Source organism: Genypterus blacodes, unplaced genomic scaffold (genome assembly GCF_046128005.1).
Source record: "Genypterus blacodes isolate CSIRO-AG114 ecotype Tasmania unplaced genomic scaffold, CSIRO-AGI_Gbla_v1 ptg000131l_1, whole genome shotgun sequence".
NCBI classification, from domain to species: Eukaryota; Metazoa; Chordata; class Actinopteri; order Ophidiiformes; family Ophidiidae; genus Genypterus; species Genypterus blacodes.
Genome location: NW_027466933.1, coordinates 455,096 through 476,994, shown reverse-complemented (window position 1 = coordinate 476,994; position 21,899 = coordinate 455,096). Strand labels below are relative to the sequence as shown.

General features: G+C 45.3%; 1 protein-coding gene across 1 annotated transcript in view; it reads right to left on the bottom strand.

Annotated features, from left to right (window-relative positions):
* casz1 (castor zinc finger 1) overlaps nt 1–21,899 on the bottom strand; it is a 162,930-nt gene that overhangs the window by 118,236 nt on the left and 22,795 nt on the right. The window contains exon 3 of the mRNA XM_076163471.1: nt 14,655–14,735. The gene's annotated coding sequence lies outside the window, so the exon portion shown is untranslated. The remainder of the gene's footprint in view (nt 1–14,654; nt 14,736–21,899) is intronic.

The following is a 21,899-nucleotide window of genomic DNA, read 5'->3' as shown; positions in this document are numbered from 1 at the left end:
ACTAAAACCTGAAGTCAGCTTTAAATAATTGCTTCATACAAGAGGTTGAACTGAAAATCTCTGAGCTTAATCAGCCGTCCCATCTTAACTTTGTTTCCAGAAAGGACCAGCCCGTCCTGTTTGTCCAACTCCTCAACAAAGTAATCCGGCTAAATCTACAGATTCACATCAAATGAATGAAAACGTCTCCACATCAATCGTCTGCTGCGAGAGACGGCGAAAGACGAGTTAACTCTGCCGCGGCGTTCAATGAGAACAGGACTTCAACCATGTCAGCTATTGTTTTCCAGACAGACTAATCACATTCATTAACCAACTAGGCTCACAAAAGCCACCGATAACTGGAGCTGCGAGACCTCAACCCAGACATTAAAAGAACTCTTCAAAATGAGGCTTGTGTTTAAACTACAGCGCATTACTCTGTCCCTTTGCTCCTAATCCCATAAAAATATAATGTACGTAGCCCTATTCTGCAGACTTTGCCCGGACCTGTACGATCCTGATAAGCTCGCAGCCCTGAAATCTCTCAGAAGTCATGAATTCACAGAGAAAAATGAGCACATAAAAGGAGAGAGGGAGAGGCAAACATAAAGAACAAGTTCTGGATCGTGTCAAAGAGAAAAGGAACAAGCTCTGACGGTTATATGCACGCGGGAGACAGATGATGTTATTCAAGGTTAGAATAATAAAACAGTTCCATGTTTTAATGCGGCATCACACTGTACATTCTTTGTTTTCAGGCACACATTACATCATTTATGATCCGGCAGAAGTACAAAACTCTATAAATATCCTGAATAAAAGCGGTCATTTACGCCTTTGCTTGTGGAGAAACATTTTCCACCTTTAAAGGGAGACGAAAGGCTTTTCACAACCCAGCTGTTGATAGCTTATATCAGCAAAGGTGTGTGAGAACCCAACGTAATTACTGCTGCCAATCCAGGGTGATTTTATAATTCCAAAATCCTGACACTTCACAAAGACTCTATAATTGCATTAGCTTGGCCTTTCGCACTTCAAAGGTCTATTAATTATTTTCTTTCCCAAGGATCTTCTTTTGCCCAAAGCCACCTCATGAGAAGATGTGGAATTTTTCATGAAAACATGAAAAATATCCGCTTGAGTTGACCGGGTGCCCTCTGCTCTTCTTACTGCCGTTCCAAAACATCCCAGAATAGAGCAGTGATTTGTTGCTAAATACGCAGGGAAAGCTTGAAGAATCTCAGAAATGGAAGCAGAGAGGACAGTTTAGCTCCAAGAGGCCAACGTGAGGAGGGTAAAGGTCAAAGAGGGCCTTTCAAACAGCTGCACTAAAGAGGGTAAACACATTTGCTTGGACTTCTGTCACTGTCAACAACACTGAGCATCTTCTAAATGCATAACCACTCCAAAAGGTACATTTCAGCAATTTCACACCCTTTTGTAAAACATTTGGTGGGTCTGATGTGATTGAGCAAAGGACTGGAATAGCTGGAATAACTTTGAATTTCTCCTCTCCAGCTTAAAGCAGAACTGCAGCTCATTCTGCTACTGGAGCTGAGAACCATCTGGTGTATCCAGTGTATTGTTATTGTACGTGCAGAGCTGATTTGAATGGGATTGTTTCATGTATAAAATCCATATTGGCGTCATATCACACCTGAGAACACAGATTTCACACTGAAACCTGTACAATAAGCTATCAATATGTATGAAATGTATAATATTGGAACTTTTAAGCATTACCTACAGGTCAACAGGTCATGTGGATGCCTTCATCACTTCCATGACACAATCCCAGCTCCTTTGGTTTCCCCACAAATCTTTAACCTAGCGTGGCACCGAGCACAAATTGCAAGATTGTCGAGGGAAGCGATCCAGCTCGCTGCTTTCTCGTCAAATGACAGCTTCAGATCTGCTCACTTAAGAAAATTGATGAGATCCAGTGGCACAATGGGGCCCCTGACAGACACTGAAATGATGGCAAGCGTTAAGTTTTATGTGATGTAGTTGACATCAGAATAACTGTACGAGAAGCTCTGATCAACTAGTCCACCCATATGGCATCCACGCAAACCTCTCCTTCTCTCTCTCTCTCTTTCCGTCTCTCTCTCTCTCTCTCTCTCTTTCCATCTCACACACACACTCAACATTTGGAGTCAGTTATAACACAATGATAAAAACTTAGAATCTGGTCCAGACATTCTACATGTAAAAGATTTTTGTGACAGTTGACCCAAAATTGTAAGAAGAGATAAGAAAAAACTGTTTTGGAGAGAAATACAAAATCTAGTTGGGGAAAGGGAAGAAAAATCTAGTTTGGCAGAAATGGGCGTGGCCTTCCCGGATGGATGCAGATAGACCCACAGAATCTAGGGGAAAACCGGGATCAAACGTTATAGGCCAAACCTTAAAAGTAGATACTATAGCGCCACCATCAGGCGACTTAAATTTAACAGGATCTTCCCTGGATCTCCTTCAACCTGCCCATCAAGTTTCACCGAAATCTGTCGATAACAGACAAACTGGCAAAAACATGACGTCCTTGGCGGAGGTAAGAACTAATCCGGAAAACAAAACACTCGTTCATTCTGTTGAAAACTTCAGCGGCATGACGGTTGGGAGAGAAAACAGCGGAGCACAGCTGGGACTCCAGAGGAAGAGGACGAGTCCAAACAGACAGACAGACAGACAAACAAGAAATATTTGTTGAAGATGCCTAAAATCCCTGCAGAGCACCAAAAGCACGAGGGCTTAAAGATTTACTGCAGTCCTCTTATCTTTCATTACTGACGAGTGCGAACGAGAGGCAAACATATTCCACTTTCTGTCTCAGTTCTGATCCGCGTCCAACTCCATTAAACGTTTGTGTTTGAGCGGACGCATCAAACTTTGCCGGCTGGGATTGGGAAAAACCAAAAACAGAGAAGAAGAAGAAGATAAAAAGAAACTCTTTAAGAACCATCTTCCCCCTCTTCTGTTCTTAATAAGAGATCTGTTTCTTTTTGTTGTTTTTCCCTCATAAAGCTGTGCGACGTATGAAAGCTCCGGAATGAAAGCCAGCACAATAGCATTTACGGAACAAAGGCAGGAAGGAGATTGAGGGGGAAAACAGGGGGAAAATGGCATCATCTCTAAACTTAATGAAACAGCATCCTTTCATTTTTTCTAGTAATTATAATAAAGATGGAAAAACATAATAAACGTCTCCCTGCCCCCACCTGCTAACAGTAATTATAATAGACTCAACAATAAATGGTAAAGCAGCACAGAGCTGCATCTTGGGAATTCTCAGGGGTCTGTGGATTAGCTTGAAAAGCCTGAATGATTAAAATACACTAATTAAAATTTTGTGTTCCTTGGTAACTCGTCTTCCACAGCCCCTCGCGCCGGCAAAATGGGAATAAATGTGACAAAAGCAAATACTCTTTCGGACCTGAATAAATAAACAAGACTAATCAAGGCGGCGGCTCTTACACAGCCGGTGACTGAGAGACTTTCTTATTGACCTTTCGTCACACTCTTTGCATCCACCAAGACAATAGCGAGAATATTTTAACTATGTTCTCTTCTTTTGTCACACACACCAGACAGGTTAGATGTCCTTATACTATCTTTGCTTGGCATCAACCACAATGAGACGTCATTCAAGGGAAACAAGTTGGTTTCTGACCTGCAAAGATGTTCTTTTTTTCTCTTTGCGGCGTCTCTACACTGCTGTTTACCTAAACTACAATCAACAATTAGGAGCAGTAGCGCAGTGGTTCATCAAATGAGCTTCTACATAATACTGTATTTACATTAGGTGTGAAGGATGAAGCGAGTGCGAGCTTGTTTTTACACTCTGAGGTGGAGTTTATCGACAGTTAAAAAGATCAGAGGGAGGGATCAAAGCGCTGGAGGCTTCAGTTACAATTGCACAGCAGCCAGGTGATCTAAACAGGAACCAGTATTACTCCTCTTACAGCTGCAGTCTGAAATGGAGGAAAAGAGGGAAAATACTTTGCCAAATTACCCAGATTTTTGTGATTCTTCAAAGAGGAAGTGCAGGACATCTTCCTCTCTCCATAGTATGTAAAAAAAAATAAACTCAGGAAGGATCAGTACCTACCTTCCCTGAATCCTCTTATATTATGATGTCATGCCTAATCACATCATACTGTGTGTTTCATTTCAGTGAGGATACAATTTTTGATGATAATCTCTTTATCCTCTCTTGCACAAAGATGGCCAATCAGGCCGTTTGCATGCGGTCATTGCATGTATCTTCAGGGTTTGTTGTGGCAGATGGGAACCATAGCTGTGATCTGTGTCACACTGCACCAGAGCAGCACAAATGGAACTGCGACCATACAACATGACTTTATAGATATATGGACAAATTCCGGTTCAAAATGTCAGACTTTAGATGCAGGTCGTCATAGTGACCATCTGCCACTTAAGACCACAGTTTTGAAAGACGTCATAACGATCCTCATCAGATTTTCAGCTTGTGTAGATATGAGGCTTTTGAAGGTTGCACACAGGCGCCGACAAATAAACACATGAGACCACTTTACTGAAAAAATCAAATAACATGGTGAACGTGTGATAAAAATATCACCATGCTTGCATCTGGCAGCGGGAGCAGCTCTTCGTGGAAACCGTTAATTTCCCTGACATTCCCTCTTTGTGTCGCTGCAGGAAAGTAAGACGTCACAGCTGTGGATCCGTCAGTCTATTAGGGCTTTGGCTTTGTGGACTCTGGGCCGGTCACTGGGACTTGGCCCCCAGTCTGAGCGGGCGTCAGAACAGAGCCACGCTTCAAAAGCGCTGAAATCCCTCCTGGCAATACCAAAGAGGCTAAAAAGATTCAAAAAGCCTGCTTACAAATTTAATTACCTTTGCAGTTACCCATAGCTTAGCAGCCAGTGACCTGCTATTTCCACTGACGACCAGCTAAAGGGGGCAGGCGGGGGGCGGGGGGGGGACGGATAGGAGACGGACGCGCCGAGTGGGCCGCAGAGACTGGCAAGCGTGGCAATCCGGGGCGGCTCAGAGGGATCCGGTGGGCATACGCGGTGCCAGCCAGGGCAACAACAGCACACATGTGAGTTCCATCTACTGTTGGAGTGCAAATTAGATACAGTTGATTAAAATATTGAGTCATTTCACGGCCACTGTAGAGGGAATAAAGAGAGTGTGAGTGCTGGCATTTGTGTGTGTGTGTGTGTGACTGGGAGGAGGGAGGAATGAAGGAATGAGGAGAAAGCGATGGCGCACAGTGAACGCACCGCTCGTATCTATACATCGGCTTTGTAGCGCCTATAGATGCTAACAGCAAAGACTGGAGAGATCAATGCAGATCCCTCGCACTTCATACAAAAAGCCAAGTTCTTTTGTTCGCCCCCCAAAAAAAGTGAGTCTGACTCGTGGCGTGAAAACTTCTGCCTCGCTCCAATAAAACAAAAGGAAATGAACACTTTGGGGTTGCCCCGGTAACCTAATTGCATCAGAGCACTGCACACAGGAGCCAAAGTAACTGAATTTTGATGAAAAGGCGGTGATAATTTACGGCATTGAGAAATTAGTTGCCGTGGCGACGCGTTAATTACATCTCAAATTAACAATGCAAGTGTAGTGAAATTAAATATAAATCATATTTTCTGCATAAATTACAGGGGTTGATTAGTGCGGGCGCCAGGAGAGAGAGGTTGAGATTCCAAGGGCCTGTCACATCCCCATCCCCCTCCCCCCTCTCTCTCTCTCTCTCTCCCTCCCTCCCTCCCTTTCTCCCCCCCTCCCTCTCTCCTCCTGACTGGTTCCTTTAAAGACAGGGACTGGATTACAGCGCAGGACATAAGTCAACCGTAGCTGAGCGTGTTTGCATTTTTACAATAAATAAATCAATGCGGGGGAACTTTGAGCTGGTCTGGCATGTGCGTAGGTGTGTGTGCGTGTGCTCCCAATGCATGCTTTCATCCACCTGAAGCTGCATATTAACTTTCTAATGCAACACTATGCAAATATCAGGTAACAATGCATCAGCCACACCTCACCGTAATAACAACATAACAAACTAATTATAAGATTTACATGTTTGAGCCCAGTGAACTTATTTGGACTAAGACATCCACACAAACCAGTTTGTGTCTGCATTTTCAATAGTGTGTGTGTGTGTGTGAGCGTACAGTATCGTGGCTGTGTGTAGATGTGTCTAAGAGAGAGAGAGAGACTGAGAGAGAGAAAGTGAGTCTCTCCTCCCCACGATTCCTCATGTGGCCCAACTTCCCTTTAAGCATCACAAACAAGCCTCAGGAGTGATGCCAGGGAGGGGAGGGGGGGTGAGGCGGGGGGGCGAGCGAGGAGAGAAAGCTGAGCACAAACACAACAGCAACAGGAACCAACTTGAGCCATCTAAATTATTCATACGCCAGATGGATACGTTTCCCCAGGATTTCACGCTAAAAACGCAGCTATTCTGCTCCACCCCCCCCGCGTGCATGTGTGTGTGTGCATGTGTGTGTGTGCATGTGTGTGTGCGTGCGTGCGTCCGTGCGTGTGCGTGTTACCCCCGCCTGCTCGTCGGACGGCGCCTGCAATCAGGATAACTATCACTTTATCTAAATCGTTTCATGTCTGATTCATATCTACTTTGAAGAGTGCGAGCCCCTCGACACCGCGATCCCACGTTTGTTCTGTTCCACCGGCACAATGAAGGAGGAACATGTTCTCTTTCCTCTATCTTCAAAGACATAGGCACCGCTATGACCTTGTCTGAAGGATATTATACAAATCAGAGAGTCCTCAGAGACGCTTGTCATGTATATCACTGGCTACACCTCAGATGCTTGATGTGCGCTTGTAGGCAGCCGGAAGGTGCCGGGGTTTAAAGAAGAAAAAAAACGGTGTTTTACTGTAAATTCCTCTGTTGCATTTTTTTTGCCGCCGCTTCAGAGCAAATCCCTCTTTTAATTCCAAAAATGATTCTCGGCTTCGGTGTGAATTAAGAGGAAAGGGAGACGTAGCGGAGACGACACTTCATTTAAGCGTTTGATCGTTCTCTTAGTCTTTCTTATCTCGCAGGAGAGTCGAGTCGCTACTGCGGGTTTGAGCCAAAAAACTCAACATCACATTAGAAGCATCACTTATGAAGCGTAAAGACGTGCTGCGGTTTGTACCGTCACACACTTTCCATCTCATTAAAATGTGTAAGAAACGTGTCGAACCCTCTGAGGACGTGACGTAGAAATCACATCTCTCACAAATGAGACGGTCTCAGCAGAAGCCAACACAAACACGGACCAGGAGGAATCTCACCAGTTGTACTGTAAAATTCCTTCTAATTGTTCCGTGGGAGTTGCATGTTTGACCGCTGCTTAAATGAGTCAACTCCTCTTTGTTTTGTTTTTTAAGCAATCTATCAAACACAAAGGGTTTCAGTTGGCGATACGACGTCCAGACTCCCTCTCCGCTTCAGCATTCAGGCAGAATACACACTTAATGGATTCCACTGTTTGCCCAAAAATTCTCTTTGGCAATAATTCACCGGCCCAACCCTTCACACCCGCCACAATAGACGGGTGTACACAGCGAAGCTCCGTGCCTTCGCCTGCCAACGGACAGATTATGTTTTTTGTTCACTCCCATGAGAAGAAATTCCTGACATCTTTCGCAATGTGCTGGGATTCAAGGGTATTTTTAACGACTTTGCAAAGCTTCCCAGCTTTAATCAGGAGAAAACAACAATCAAGCTAACGGGAGCCTTTCGCAAAGAACGACCGATGATTAGTGTGAGTTGAGTGGGGTTAGCACCGCCGTGCAACACACTCGGGCCGGACGCAGGAATATTCTAGTGACAGATTGGAATTCTGCTGGCCAATAATCAGGCTAAGCCCACCGCAACTTCCTGTCCCGGGACAAGGAGGAAGGCTGGGATGACCTCGGTCCCCAGGGTGCTCCCTCTGCAGTCCTCATCCATTTGAGAATGAAGATGACGACTTTTAAAAGGACGAGACATCATTAAGAGAATAAGTAGCCTTTCCGTGGTCTTTTTGCACCCCCCCCCCCGCTCTCCTCGGGAAGCAATTCCGACGCATTTATACCGAACTGAAAGTGCTCCGGAGTGGGAGGGGCTGCGGTTTAATGGTCCAATAATGTTTCAGCCTGAGCACAGTTGTCCTCCCAAGACGGCGTCACGCTCAAACCCACCAGTTTGAGGATTTAAGAGGCAGTTAAAGAAGAGCGATTAATATCAAAGATGCGCCCGCAAAGGCCGATATTCATTAAAATAATATAAAAAAACAGCAATGTAAGGTGGCGGGAAACTGAAGCCAAGCGAGGTTAAGCTATTACACAAATTAGGTCAGCATGCGGCTCTAAATCCAGACATGGCTAAATTACATATTTTTAGTTCTTGTGCATTACACTTAAAGCACACTGGGATCAGTTTACACACATTTTCAAACACATAACACATAATTATGTTTAAAAGGAACAGAACAGAACAGATCCCAGCTCGTACACAAACATTACCGGGATGACAATTGGGTCTAGCAGTCAGGGAAGTGAAGAGAAACCGTGATCCGGGTGAATCCTTCATCCAGTCCGTGTTTGCGCTCCTGCCGGGTTTGAATTTCGGAAATTAGGACGAGCAACGGTCGCCATCTGTCGGAGCGGCTTTGATTGTTGTGATCTTTAATTTTTTCTGTTTGTTTTTTTTGTGGATAAACTGTAATATGTGACCAGGATTTCATCAGATTCTCTCAGTTATGAACTCGAGTCTGTGATGAAAAATACACAAGAATGACTTTTAGAGCCGCACGTAACAAAACAATCTCAACCCCAATGTCCTACTTTACCATTTTCATCCACTTTTTAATCATCAGAATAAACATTGTTAAAAAAGGAATAACAAAAACAAACACGATGACTCCGACGTTCACTTGAATAAAGCACTAAAACAGGGCAGACTCCTCAGCATCTCTCCTCGTCTTCCTCCTTTCTTCCCTCTTTCCTCTCACCTTTCAGATTAGCGGCGCTCGCTAAGTCTGGCAAACCTCGCGGGCACCCCGGGCGTCTCAGCACCCGCCATCCTACGCTTATGCCGCGGGCAGATGGGGCTGCAGGTGTGGCACACCTTGCGCCACATGGGCCTTATCAAAAAACCCAGCAACCGCTTCATACGTCGCGCAGGAAATTGGCACCTCGGCGCACTCGGAATACGGATCAATAGGGCTGACGGAGATGAAATCGGTTTCATATGCGGCGCGGTTGGCCTAAATGTCACATAATCTACTGTACTGAAAAAGGACTAGACCTTCCCGACAAGTTTAAATAAACCCCGCAGGATAATGCGGCTCTCCTGGGGGAACCAAAAGCTCAGGGCTTTGAAACAGGAGGGAGGGTATTTTCAGCGGGGCAGCCCAGCATGGGAGATCCTGTATGTCTCACAGCTGAGCTTGTTTTATTGAAAGGTTGTTTGAAAGGCCCTGAACCCAAGACATCAGTGGTCATGTTTGTTTGGCTTAAAGAGGAGCAGCTTTCAAAGGCTTCACTGAACACAGCGGTTCAAATAGTTGCAGAGGAGGAAAGAACATGAGATGGGTCTGTGCCCGCAGAAACCTGGGAACGCATGCAGGCAGGATTTGGTAGAAATTAATAAAAACGGACTGGATGTAACTTCAATTATGTGCTGCTGCAAATGTGCACCGTGCAAACCCAGCCGGAGCAGTGTGTGTGTGTGTGTGTGTGAGAGCGCTGTAAGTGCCAAAACCAGGACTGTTATCTGGTAATGGAGTCGGAGGAAGAGAGAGGCCCTGTGTGAACTTGACACTCCCATTAGGCCCCTCCTGGAAAGTGCAGTATTTGATCAGGAGATGGGAATTGAGCAGAAATGAACTGAAACTAGATCCCACATGACTTATTTTCCTGTCGGCTCTCAGCTTTAGGTGTCACTCAGACTTAATAAAGCTCTCAGATTTTCATTTTATCACAGAAAATAGACTGTGCAAAAATAAAATCAGTCGGTTTTGCCTTAATGGAGCAAAGTAATGGCGAGGTGAAACTGACACAACACATTTTGTCCATAGTAATACTATCAAAATGAAAGCATATTCACTTCAGGAGTTTTCCGGGAATCAATTCAAACTGAATATTGGCCTTTTTCTCAGTCTTTATTTCATAATGGTTCCAACAAATACAGCACTTTGCCAATAGCCTGTCACCTCGGGTGATGCCAACACAGATATTTCACCCTATAGAGTTACAGTCTTCTCCAGCCCACACTGAAGCTCCTCCACCAACCTATAACTCTTATTTTATTTCCGCACTTTATACATTAGAGGTACATTACACCCATCCCAGTAGATAGGATGAGTCCACTTTTACACCCAGGTGTTACATTGCAAGGTTAGGTCATTTAGATGGCTGTGACCTTTGATGGCTCCATCTTCAATGAAAATGATCTGGTGATCTCCGCATTGACATGCACACAGATGTCCTTGTGCTGCACAGTCACACTATGGAGATCAGGACAGAGCCGCTCGCTCCGGAGACATTATGGAAATATTCATCCGGGAATTACAAATGACAGTAAGCGTGGATAATTAAACGTACAGACAGATTTTCCCTTTGCATTTTCACAATACCGACTAAACTGAGATGTATTTGTTACTGAAATGATGTTTTAATGCTTTTTCCTGTCTTTTTCACACATTGGAGAGTGTGTTTGCTATGTTTACAATAGCACAGTTCATTAGAGAATACTTTGCTTTTAAAGAAGTAATTAGATCAAGTAAAGTGAGAGGAAAAATTCAACACTGAGTCCCAAGTGCTCTGCTATGCTATTAATTATTCTGAGGAAGACAGATGTTAAATGTGTGTATGCCCATCAGCACCAAGTCTTTCTGAAGATTTATCATTCATGTAAATCATGAATAAAATATTTCCTTGTTGCCAGAAAATGCTACATCTGTTTGGTGCAATGTTTACTCCCCACTGCAGGAAAATAAGCTCTCAGATCTGACCAGGATCAGGATCAGGATCAGGATCAGGAGAGCAGACGACACGGGCTGGACACACCAGAGAGGATGAGGAGGGAGGGTGAAGATGACCACCAGTCAGTTTGTGTTCAACTGCACAAATCGCTCCATTGAGGATGTTTCCAATATTCCTGCAAAGTTTAGATCTCTCCAATATCACAAAGTGGGAACTGAAACACTGTACAAGTTTCAAAGTGACACCCGGTCCAGACAGAGCAGCAGTAACTGAACTCTACTGCCGTGTGTGTAAAGTACACAACTCCTTCGTCTTTCCCCAGTTGTATGAATAAATAAGTAAAAACAGTCAAGCGAGTGAGCGAGAGTGTCACGGGGATCATGGACGAGGCAATGGCGGTGGCGGAGGTCGAGCCACAAGCCACCGGGACGGTAGCGTCTCCAATCGCCCCTGGCGACCATCACGTTGCCATGCTCCGGAACAGACAGGCCTGCTCGCACAACAGATGGAACTAATGATGCGAAACAAAAGAGATCATTTCACCGTGGTCCTCTAGGAAGCCACAAAGAGATGCTTGGAAGTTTGAATGATGGGAGCGGGGGACTGGCGCGGGGTTAGATATGGGTAGCTCTGCTTTTTTTTCTCCTGGAGGTGCTCGGATGAATAGGAAAAGGGGCTTTGATGTTTCGTACATAAAGCGGCATGTTAGAAAGGGCGAGTATGAAAAGTAAGAAATGGTAATCAACCTTCAGGCTCGGCTGAGGATCCCCACTAGAGACGGTTTTGTTTCTGATTTTATGGACATTGGGGCTCCTGACAAATTACTCAGTCACATATGGGTCATCACAACTCTGATGCCAGCTTCTCATGGATAAGAAATGAATCCGGAGACGGCGGCGTGCTGCAATTCAGCCTCTGACATTCAAGAGTTTTGACAAAAGCCCTTCATCCAAACAAATGTTTTTTTAATTACGCCGGCTTGTCATCATTTGTTAAATAACCACATCTATATTATCTTCCATTCCCTTAAAATAAAGGCAGAGCTGAAGCTGATTACGCATTTCACAGATTTGCCAGCGTTTGAGCGTTAAGAGTGTAAGAATAATCATCCACCGAGACTCCAGATGTCAGATCGTCTTCATCACACTTCAGTCTGATGGTAACACCTCAGACTGTAACGCCGTCTCATTACGCCCAATGATTAGCAAAGGGGAAAGAAACCATTTCAATCTCTACAAGCAATTTTAAGGCAAATTTACACAGAGGCATTAATATGAAGACACAGCGGCGAGTCGGGCGGTAAAACATCTCACACACGTACGTGCATCTTTTACCGTTTCACACTCTGCAGGGTAGCAGTTGTAAACAAACTGCAGCGTCCTGAACTGACAAAAACAAATCAAATTTGAGCAGAGGACATTTGCATATCCTGAGGGACAGGATTAGATTTAGAGGTCATCTCTTATGAGCCAGTCCTCAGCAGACGCCAATGTAATGTTTCTATGTCAAGCACATTCAAATGAAGCCGACGCGAGCCCTGTCTGTTTGCCAACGCCAGACAGTCAGAGGAGGAGGAGGGGGCTAGCGCGGCGGCGGCAGCAGCAGGGGCTCGGCAAATACGTGAAGTCGGAGACGTCAAACACCTTGGGATGGGATTTAACCCGCCGATGGAAGCCCCAATCCAGCGCCTAACCCGCACAACGGAGCGGGATCGCTGGGAAAAGTTCACCGCCGGCGCTGACACAAACAGCGAGAGCGAGGCGTGTATTAGAGTCAGGTTAGCAGAGATAACGCTATCAGCTCCAGTCCCCACGGGTGCCCAACGCCGGGCCTCGCCGGCAAATAAAGCTACAGTGTCTTGACTCCTTGGCACATTAGCTCTGATTACAATGACCTTCATTATATCAGCTACCCTTATTACAACACGTAGAAGGCGTCCGTCCCCTGGGCAACGCGCAGCGGGGGAAAGAGTAAAGGAAAGTGTAAAGGTTTGAGCTCGGGCCTGTAATGTAAAATCAGCAACGTGTGGAAATGTTAACTGTCCTCAGACGCTTAACAGGTCCACTTTAACGTAACCGTGACGACGTTTACCGGCACGTAACGCTCCGACTTTGGCAGAATTGTGAGTAGTAATAGTAGGATTGCATCATTCTTGTTGCATAATGTAACCTCACAGTATCTACATTCAAACATGAGCCTTAGTTCCCGTCCTGTTCCATCCTCCTACGTGTTCTACGTGTTCTCTGCAGCTTTAACACTCATCTTTACCAAACACTGCGCTTGATGTCAGCGTTTGTCATCTCGTCTTAAGCGCCTCGGCCCTGTTTCAATATGTAACGACGTTGTTAACCTCAATTTCCTGCCGAGCCTGGCCCTCCTGCCGGCCACATTGTCAGCCTCGCCGGAGCTCTTGGCAAACGCAGGCGCCGAGGTGGTGACTCTCGTTGAGCCTGACCACCCTGCGGGCGGGGGGAGGGGGGCAGGGGGGGGGGGGGGTTCCTCTCCCGCGGCCCTGCTGGTCCCGCCGTGCGTCTCGCCCTCCTCTCTCTCTCTCTCTCTCTCTCTCGCTGGCAGGTGACTCAAAATAACAGACGCTCTGCCCTGACAGAGCGGCTTCACTTAACGCTGCCAACGCTTCCCGACGCGGGATGAGCCGAGCTGTGGGAGTCCTCCTGAGGACCGAGCCTGCAGCACAGCAGGGGGGCCCCCGTGTTTGTTTTGGTGCCGAGCTCCTCTGGCTCAGGTGGAAATCAGCTTGATTTGGATGAAAAGCAAATCAAGAGATGTTGAGAATTACAAGAACTGAAAACAAGAACATCTGTGGGACACAAGAGCCACACGAGCCTCATTCACATCTCTGTCACAGCACAATGCCTGAGGAGGAACGGCGATACGGCCCAGAGTGCACTTAGCGGAATCTGGAGTTTAAGCCACGTGGATCCCAGACGGCAGAATGCGGGAAAAAAAAGGCAAATAAAATTGTAACTTAATTATAGATTTATAATGAGCGGCTGCACCGCTGCCAAACCCGGAGTCCCACACGGAGGCAAACAGGCACCTGCCCAACGCTCGCCGCTCACGGGTTTCACCGCTTAATTAATGGAGGCCTCGGGGTATGGGGACTCAAGCGTGCGTGTTTGAGACGATTGAGTCGTACGGCGAAACAGAGGTGCGACTCCAACACGGAGTGGAGACACCGATCCCCACGCCTTACAAGACGCATTCTGTGTTTTCTGGTAGCAAAGTCAACCAGCCGAAGGTTTGTTCCCCGACAGTGGAGAGGGAAGAATTAATAACTGTGAGACGGAATTACAAATCTCAGTGCTGAGCAGGCAAACCGGCTCAGATTCATACTTGGATTTATTTTCCTCATCGTCGTTGCCAGCAATTTAGTTATTAGGTGCAAAAAAGTAGAATATTGAGGTGATTTTGCCCTTTGACACAAAACATAGACCTTTTTTTGTCTTGAGACAGTTTCTTAACATGTGTACATTAAGTTTAGACCTGAAACAATCTGCAAAGACAAACATTTCAAAATAAAACTTCAAAAAAACCCAAAACCTTCAGAACGGCGATGAGAATCCCATTTGTGGCTGATCTCCACGTATGAATGAGACCAAACCGGGTGTGAGAGTGTGTGAGAGTGTGTGAGACGGGACCCTGAAGGTGTAAACGTACTCAGCATCGTAAAGACTCACCTTCTGTGAATGCGTGCTGAGGCTGAATCTGATGAGGAGTTACGACCGCTGGCTCGCCCTCAATCTGCTCGCGCTGGATTTCTGCGGATAAAACATCAAACAGCTGCTTATCGTTCGGTCAGTCTCCTACAAAGCACGATGGAATATCTGCTAATGTAGCCAAATACAGTTTGGATGCAAATACACACACACACACACACACACATACAGTTTACACACAAAGGCAAATGAAGTAACAGGAATCTACAATTACTAAACACTTTCACACTGAAGCTGAAAGTTGAGGAGGAGATTGAGGAGCAAAGTCCTCTAAGAGTTTAGGTTAAACTCTGACGCTGATGATCCAAAAATCACTGGGTCGTTGGTTCAAAACCTGTATTTGGGATTGGGACTGGGTTTATGGTCAAAGTCAGAAGAGAGAGAGAGTTTTCTCCTTTTACACAAAGTCACGACTTTGACGTATAAACCAAACAAATGTTGACCAAAATGAATTAAAAACAAAATGAGGAAATCTTCCCGGCTGCTAATTACTGCTTTCAATGAGGCCGATAACTAAAGAGGAAAGGTATTTAATGCAATAATTATTACTAATGCTAATTATATTTCTAATTATGTCACTAATGAGAGTAACTTAATTATGAACACATAGGGGTATTTGCATTCGGCTGTTTATGGCGGCGGTGGGACGACGTTAAGGACAAAGAGGACGGAGCGACTCGGAGACAAAGTTGTCAACTCTCACCTACAAGAGCGACGAGAGGATGTGATGAAAACCAAGCAAGATTATTTACAGAATAGATGACAACGCTGCTCTGTGTGAAGTTTCTGGCAACGGTGTGTTTTAATGTTCATCGACGCCATTTTCTCCACAAGCAACAACAAGAAATGAAAAGGTTAAAAGGTCAAAGGGTCAAAAGGTCGCGCTGTAACTAACGAATTGTAACCTCGGTGGTTCGATTGCAATAAAATTGACGACTGAATTTTCTTGTCCTGCAATGACAACAACAATATCCCCCCCACACACACACACAGATCCACAGCCCCGCCCCCCCTCAGCCTGGAGGTGGATGAACCCTGTGTGGTTGTCAAAATATTGCTGTATCACAATCACTCGAGTTTAAAATCGCTTGCGTTCCTTCAGGGCGTCGCTCCTCCTGGAGGTAGAGCGAGCGAGCGAGCGAGCGAGCGAGCGAGCGAGCGGAGTGCCAAGTAAAGGCACGGAGGATTACAGGCATATATCTTCCACATGGTCGCTTCCTAATCCCACCATCTGAGGTAAACAGGAGACCAGGTGAGGCAACAGGCCCGTCTGAGACGCCGCTCCATGTGTGGAGGGATCGCCACCTCCACGCCCATGGGAACGCCGCTCCAGGCTCCAGCGGGCTCCGGGAATAATTGGGACATTTTGGTATTTACTTAAAGAAGTTTTCCCTCCCTTCCTATCGCCCAGTCACATGTTACACATAAGAGAGGCGCACTATTCCCATACAAGCGCTGAAAGATGAATTTGACACAACAAGAGGAGTTTGTAGGGAATAAATAACAGAAGAACGATCACAGCACTACAATGTGATCTGAGCAAAGATACAATGAAAGCTCAGCGCCCAAAAATGTAAATAAACAGCCACATATGTAGGTTTTTCTTACTTTAAACACATAATTTAGCTTTAATAAAGCTCCTGTTTACAGTTCAAAGGCAGAACGTCTGCTGCCTCCAACTGTTTGCGCTTTTGTGTTTTCAAATAGTGAGCAATAAAATGATACCTCGCCGCGTGTGTGTGTGTGAGTGTGTGTGTGTATGTGCGTGTGTGTGTCACTGTCGAGGAATGCTGCCAAGTTGTGTTTCCAAGTCTCTCCGTCTCACTTCAGATCCGGTTGGTGGGAGGGAAAAGAAAGAAGAAGAAAACAAACAAAAGCCAGAGAGGAACGTTGGCTGCATGTTTTCAGAGCGAGCTGATAGAAACGTTCAAATGCAGGTTTTGATACGTTACGACACGACGCCTTTTCCAATACATTTTTCGCACATGACCCTGCTGCACACCCACAGCAGAGCAGGTAGAGGAGGAGGAGGAGGAGGCAGGAATGCACTTTCTGCCTCAAAACAGCTCTGTGCCGTGACAGCTGCAAGTCACTCACAGGGAAGCTGAGAATGTGTAAGGAAATTTGCTGGCAACCTTTACAAAGTAGTTTTTTCGGGAATACAGGATGTATTTGTCAGGGAATCTTAGAGAGGAAGGGGGAATAAAAGACAGAGGGATCGCAGGTGAGGGGGGAGAGAGAGAGAGAGAGGGAGTGAGTGAGAGAGAGGGAGAGGGAGAGGGAGAGGGAGAGGGAGAGGGAGAGAGACTGTGCGTATATAAAAAAAAGGCGGCGCGGTAATTAAATTTGTACACGGCGCTGATATTTGCATGAACAATGAACGTCAGTCACTCTTGAGGAGGAGTGAGATTCACCGCCCGGCTCCGTTTCAGAGACGTGACGGGCGAAGCTTCAGACCTGAAACCGGAAATCTACGTAAATGGGCTATTTTTATGTATTACTCATTGATTCTAACAGCGCGTGCTTCCCCTGGTGTGGCTTTTATTCCTCAACGACGGCCTCTCAGGTGACGGCTCGGCCTGATATATGTGGCTCAATGAAAACACCATGAAAGGGTGAAAGTATACAGAAACGCCATAAACAACAGCCGGGGAAAAGACAAGGTCGTTTCCAAGCCCTGTCAGAACATGTGAGAGAGGGAGCGAGAGAGAGAGAGAAAGAGAGGGAGAGAACGGGAGAGAGGGAGAGAGAGAGGGAGAGAGAGGGAGAGAGAAAGAGAGGGAGAGAGAGGGAGAGAGAGAGAGAGAGGGAGGGAGAGGGAGAGACAGTGGTTGTGAAAAGTGCATATTTTGATTTTAGCGATAAAACAGCAATCACACAGGAGTTAACCCCTCGGTGACTGCGGAGGCTTGTTTTTGCCACAAAGTTGACCTTTTACCAAAAACCCGGTTGTTATTTAAAGCTTTGGGGAGTTTTGGTTTCATTGTGTTTCTATGAACTGTCGTTGCGCAATTGCCAATTTGTTTTGTCTTCATCCAATATCCGGCTGGATTGTGTTTCCGGGCCGGAGGTAAACAAACCGATGGGTGTAAAAGAGAGGAGAACCGTGACACAGGCTGCAGCCGTAAAACATAATCTTTATAATCTTATACGCAGACGCTGAAGTCTATTTGTGTTTGCGATGCAATTATGGCCACAATGTGAGTAATACATTCTGACATTTTCAGGGGGGGTGGGGCTACAGGGGGGCGGGGCTACACTTTGGCGGTGTGTGTGTTTGGCGGTCTTAATCGGAAACGGAATCTAAGTTTAAATGTGGGTGCGAACAAGACGGAATGTCGGGGAAATCCTGACTTCTTTGCACGTAGAAACGGATCTGGTTCCATGTTTTCCAAATCTAAATCATGTTTACAAATACATACACTTGACCTAAACTCACCGGCAACAGTGAAAAAGGCTTAAAAATGTATTTGATTGTATATTTAAAATGAACGGGAGAGAGGAAACGACTCTCTGAACATGTCATGTGTCAGGTATTTGAAGGTGAACAGTGGCTCCTAACAAAGAAAGGTTTATGTTGTGTTTCTGTTTGTGTACATCCATGAATCCATGTGTGGGCTCATGTGTTCAAACTGGGTCACAGGCAGCAGCCGTTGGAGTAAACGCAGCCTCAGATAAGCGCTTCATAACCGTCAGAGGCTTCTGATTGTCTTATATGAAGGTTAAAGACGGACAGTAAAGCTGCTGTTAAGTTCGTTTATACTACAGAGCTCCAGTCGAGCGAAGCAATAAAAAGCGCTTGAGGTTTTGGCCGCGATTCAAAAGCATTCATACCATAAAACAAGTGCACGACAACAAAAAAAAAGAGAAAAAGAAAACATGAACCTGAATGACGAGATTTTCCGAGGTTATGTTTCCAACGATTGCCCTCGGGCACAAAGTGTGAGATAAATATACGGCACCATATACACACCTTTGTCACGCAATGTGACTTTGGCACAAAAAAAAAAAACTCAATCCCAGGCATTCATCTTTACAGAGTCGACAAAGGCCTGAGCGACGTGCAGCTGCTGAGGGGAGTGTCCCCCCCCCAGCCCCCCCCCCCGCACACACACACACACACACACACTCATCACCTGTGTCAGGATCCAGGGCCGGAGCTGACGGAGGAGTGTGTGTGTGTGTTTGTCTGTGTGTTCATTTCACCATGAGGAGATTCAAACTACAATGAATTTGACCTGATTGCATTGTTTTATGGACTGAAACACAAACTCAAACACACACACACTCAGTGCCCTGTAAACTCCTGCTTGGACCCTAATGTAACTACTCCAAACATCACAGCTTCATTCACACTGTTCTGCATTAATGAGTTCAAAGTCCTCCAGCAATTGTTTGGTTTTGCTCTTTGAAATGAAATCCAGCTGCGCGTGTATGTGTGTGTGTGTGTGTGTGTGTGTGTGTGATAGTAATAAAGGAGAAGAGTCTGTGCAGGCCTTCTCTTTCTCTCAGGGCGTTTGGTACAAAGCGGGACAAACTGTGTCTCTGTTAAATCTACACATTAGTTTGGTTTCATCTCACACAGGTCACAGACTGTCACCACGTCTGTTCACACTGTCTGTAACCCAGGAAGTAGGTGTGTGTGTGTGTGTGTGTGTGTGTGTGTGTGTGTGTGTGTGTGTGTGTGTGTGTGTGTGTGTGTGTGTGTAGTAGATGCAGCACACCTCCTTCCACCACCTCAGCAGCAGACCAGCTTTAATCTCCACCTCTTGTGTAATTTGTGGGATTTCTATGCGAAATCAGTCACACAAGGCACACACACACACACACACACAGACTTCAGGTGTTTAGTGGATGTGTATGGTGTGTTTCTGTCACTGGATTTCTTTTCAGTTTCAATATTTGAAAGAAAGGAAACCCTAGACATTTATCACACGACATCGACTATCATATTTCAAAGAGCTTCAGGTTTGAGCTGAAGAGTTCTGGATGATTCACAGTTTAACAATGACGTTTGTTACCAACGATGACAATAAGAGCAAAGCTAAAATATGGCACACTTCAAAATAACTAAGAATGAATAAAGAATAAGTGTTATTCATCATAACTTGATCTGAAAATGTGACTGTTGGGCTGACGTCAGACTCCATAATCCAATATATTTAAGTTTATATTCCGTTCTCTTATGAATATCATACATCTATAAAATGAGAATACAAAAACATACAAACATTATTTGCGTCTTGGCACCCGGCCAATGAAATTACACAATAAAAATAAACTTAAGTAATTGAGTAGATTATTGTGAGTGACTTTGGTAACATGATGGACGTCTCCTCAGGATCTGTTTACAGGTTTGGCTGCTTGGTTTTCTGCAGTAAACTATTGCTTTAAAGCCCAAAAAGTAAATTGCTGCGTCCTTTCCTGACCTCTCGCTCAAAAATACAGAATCTCAACTGAGTGTTTGTAGCTTAGGTGAGGACCCTCAACCTTCAATCACAAACCCCGAAAAGGCTTAGACCCAATCTGAAACGACCCTAACAGGAAGCCAACAGCCTGACGAGCCCCAATAAATGCTCTAAGGATCAATGAAAAGTCAACCGGGTCCAACTGACCCGGTCTCTCGCTCTAATCGAGGCGGGATAGATGTCAATTTCAAGTCCACAGAACATTCAAATAATAAAAGTCGGCGCTGCGTTCATTTACTGTACATTGCGGAGATTAATTTTCGGCCTAAAACTCTAAGTATGATTAGCAGTGGTAAAGCAAACGCAAACAAGCTCACTCAATCAACAGGCTCGGACCAATTTAAAGAGATTGTGCGAGTCTACAGTGTGTAGTGAGCGCGGACGCGTTGATTATGCATGCTAGAAGTGGTTCGGTCTTTTATTGGAAAATTTACACCCGTGCAGTGATTTATATAAATCAGTAGTGCCCACAAAGCAGTAAAACTCTAATTGTTTCTTCCATTTTCAAAGTCTAGCGTCCATTAAGGATGCGGCGAGTAATAAAAAGGACTTTTAATCAATCCTTTCTTGTTGATGAGTTGATGTGTGAATGGGCCATCCTACCTGACAGTGTGGCCATATGTTGATTTCTTTTTCTAAGGATGAACAAAGAGACGAAGGGGGCGCTTGTTTCACCGTAGGCGACGGCATCGGCTCACTCGCTGGAACATTGCAAGAGAACGACTCCGATTCCTTCCTGATCTTTCGTGACGTTCCTTTTAACGTAAACAAACCTGTTCCCCTCTGTTTGCAATGACCTTGGCCCCGCCCCCCAACCGGAGTGTGTGTTCTTGGGTGTATCCCCGAAAACAAACACACCTGCCAAATACCTACAAACCCTCTTTACATGGGGCTTACGCTGGTATTAATGTAAAGCGGTTTGAAAGTAAGTGCCGTGTCAGCCCGTCTGGCCCGCCCCAGGCTCTGCACTGACCCTTTCATTGTCAGATTAGACTGGGCGACCCCTCCTCGACCGGCTGGCACGGCCACAGTAAATCCTGCAGACTGCTCATGCTAGGGACCCTGGGTAATTAATAAAATCCCCATTACATGCCTTGTGCCCGTTGTTTGCTATTTCAACACCCCATTTGTGCCACGATTACAGTCATTATCAGTCACCGCCATTAATTCTCTACCCAGTGCCAGAACTGCATACTAATAAATTGGGCTCTAAAATTTTTCCTTTTTTTTTTTTTTTTTTTCTGCTACCTTTCAAGGAGTTGGTGTTGGACGGGGGCCAGGAGGTGCCACTCCAGATTAGGAGTCATCTGCTGACTTGGAAGAAGCCCTTTGAATGGAGCCTGCTGCATCTTTGGAGATAGTTCAAATTTACGCCTTTGATTATTTTCCTTTCCCCCCCTCCAAAATGAATCTTTATTAGGCTGAAATCCTGAATAAAATGAAATTAGCAGACTGCAAAATATCCCCTTCTTTTCTGACTCTATTCCCTCGTGCGCGCATGCAAATTATAATGCTTATTTATGTAAATGAGGTGTCGTCTTTAATTAGTTTTGCTTGAGGGCATTAAAATACATGTATTCTTTCCCCAAAAATGATTTGTTTTGTTGCTCTCTTCAGTTTAAGTTCAAAATGAACGATTACGCCGACTAAAAAGATTTATTAATTCCACGCTTTTCCTTTTTTTCTTCCTCTTTTGGAGCATTATCTTCTCCTCCCACTTCCTGGCAGGAGTGTGTTC